The sequence below is a fragment of the Cyclopterus lumpus genome, chromosome 24 (assembly GCF_009769545.1).
Source record: "Cyclopterus lumpus isolate fCycLum1 chromosome 24, fCycLum1.pri, whole genome shotgun sequence".
In the NCBI taxonomy this organism is placed as follows: domain Eukaryota; kingdom Metazoa; phylum Chordata; class Actinopteri; order Perciformes; family Cyclopteridae; genus Cyclopterus; species Cyclopterus lumpus.
The window spans coordinates 3,147,400-3,149,899 of record NC_046989.1 but is presented as its reverse complement, the minus strand read 5'-3'; the positions used below and the strand labels follow the sequence as shown (position 1 = coordinate 3,149,899).

Genomic DNA, 2,500 nt, shown 5'->3' with positions numbered 1-2,500 from the left:
ATGTATATTTATATAAAGCTCTTTCAGCTCTCTGGGGGTTCCGTCCGGTGTGTTGGGGAATTTCATGATTTGAAGTATCTAAAAATATGTGGCTATCGTGTATCCGTCTGCTATTTGTAATGCAGCTTTAAGAGCGCTGTGACGTGCAGGTCAGACACGGAACCGTCCACTGATGCAGTTGTTACATGCTTTATAACTGGTGTTATGTGCATTGGTGATGGTAGTAGTAACACCTTGTGTTTAAGAGTCAGTAACTATCTAATTCATGAAGATAAAGAGTAAACTGTTAATAACTATTTAAAGTGAGAACTTACTTCTTTAGCGCGAAAACAGTTGCTCTCTGTGTGTCTGCATGAATGTGCACGGAGAACGCACACACACACACACACACACACACACACACACACACACACACACACACACACACACACACACACACACACACACACAAAGGTGTTTTCTACAGAGCCCAAACAGTACAGAGAGGCGATATTCCTCTTTGGGATAAAGTTATTATCTTGTTATTATAAGTTAATTATCTTATTATTACAAGTTAATTATATTGTTATTACATGTTATTATCTTGGGAACAAGTTAATTATATTGTGAAAACAAGTTATTATCTTTGGAACAAGTTAATTATATTGTTATTACAAGTTAATTATCTTATTATTACAAGTTAATTATCTTGTTATTACATGTTAATTCTATTGTTATTACAAGTTATTATCTTGGGAACAAGTTAATTATATTGTGAAAACAAGTTATTATCTTTGGAACAAGTTCATTATATTGTTATTACAAGTTAATTATATTGTTATTACAAGTTAATTATCTTATTATTACAAGTTAATTATCTTGTTATTACATGTTAATTCTATTGTTATTACAAGTTATTATCTTGGGAACAAGTTAATTATATTGTGAAAACAAGTTATTATCTTTGGAACAAGTTCATTATATTGTTATTACAAGTTAATTATATTGTTATTACAAGTTAATTATATTGTTATTACAAGTTAATTATATTGTTATTACAAGTTAATTATCTTTTGCAGACAGGAAAATTATGAAAAAACAAAAGAACACTTTATTCTCTTTTTGATAGTTTTACACTCTGATCTAACTCATTGAGGTAGAAACTGAAGATATTTATTATCTTGTTCCCAGTAGATAATACACGTCACCCTTCCTGGACCTAGTTTTCACTAATTCTGGTTTATTAAATGCATGTTTCCTCAGGTGCAGACGGTACTTTATGTACTTTGTACTCACGACTCTCCTCTCTTTGTCGTGAGAGAACAACGTTCTCCTTTTTACAATAGATTCACGTCGACGTGTTTCAGGTTGAAACCTACATACCGTTCTTGAGAGTGAACGTGGTTCGATGCCCTCGGCATCGGTTCTGCCCTCGGCATCGGTTCTGCCCTCGGCATCGGTTCTGCCCTCGGCATCGGTTCTGCCCGGCAGGAGAGCTGATTAACGAGAACAACGCCTCTTGATTAAGATGACGAGGTGGTGGTTCGCTGAATGGTGACACAAGTTGCCCTCGAGGTCTTCATCGTGCCGATGGGTGAGCCGAGAAGGAGCCTCCAAGCTAATAAAAGATGCTCTTGTGGTGTAAATGTTAATCTCTTTATTCCAGTATATTCATGATTAGTCACCTCATTATTACAGAGGAGGAAAGGAACCTCTCGGGTACCTCCTCCCTCTCTCAGGGCCACGAGGTCTGACCCCATCGCCTCGTTAGGAATAACGTTACGATTGAATCTCCACAATTCTCAACAAAAAAACCCACATAATGAGGTCAAGATAACAACAGGACCCTGGATCATTTCATTTGGTCTCTCATGATAACGCACAATCAGATTTTACTGGAAAATTGTGCTTTTTTTTTTTTTTTTTTCAAGAAAGAAAACGCATCATATCTTCTGGCTCGAGTTTGCCGTGTAAAATATTGAATGCGCTGATACTACCGTGCATTTACATTTAAAAGACTATCCAACAAGTCCGAGAGGTATTGAACACATAGTCGATCATCTGTGAGGCGGAGAGCAGATCCAATATAAACGTGTGACTGTAAAAATGTGGAAAAAGAGAGAAATTGCAACATTTAAAGTATTGGATGTCTCTGCACTTCCTGTTATCCACTTCCTCCCACTCGGTGTTGCATTCTAAATGGTCTGAGTGGACAGTTGGAGACGCAGGGAAGGTCACCGGCTCCACCGGCGAAGGTCTCGGCTCCGTGCGCTCATTGAGGAAAACGTTCTGTACTCTGACTGCACGGGCAACCTCCTGCTCCTATTGGCTGTCATGGAGCTGCCATGGAAACGAAGTGAAAGGCGAGGAGGCAGGCCGGCTATAAAAGGAGGAACCGTACACGGACGACTGGTCGAGCCATTTGGAGCTGGGTTTAAAAAGTGCTGCTCAGTGAGTGGGGGGGTGGGGTGGGGGGTGGGGGGGGGGTTAACACATTATTTATGTGTTAGTGCTCACTGAT

The 2,500-nt window shown here is 39.0% G+C and overlaps 1 protein-coding gene across 1 annotated transcript in view; it reads left to right on the top strand.

The window, feature by feature from the left end:
- LOC117727717 (probable serine/threonine-protein kinase kinX) overlaps positions 1 to 2,500 on the top strand; it is a 24,434-nt gene that overhangs the window by 61 nt on the left and 21,873 nt on the right. The window lies entirely within an intron of this gene.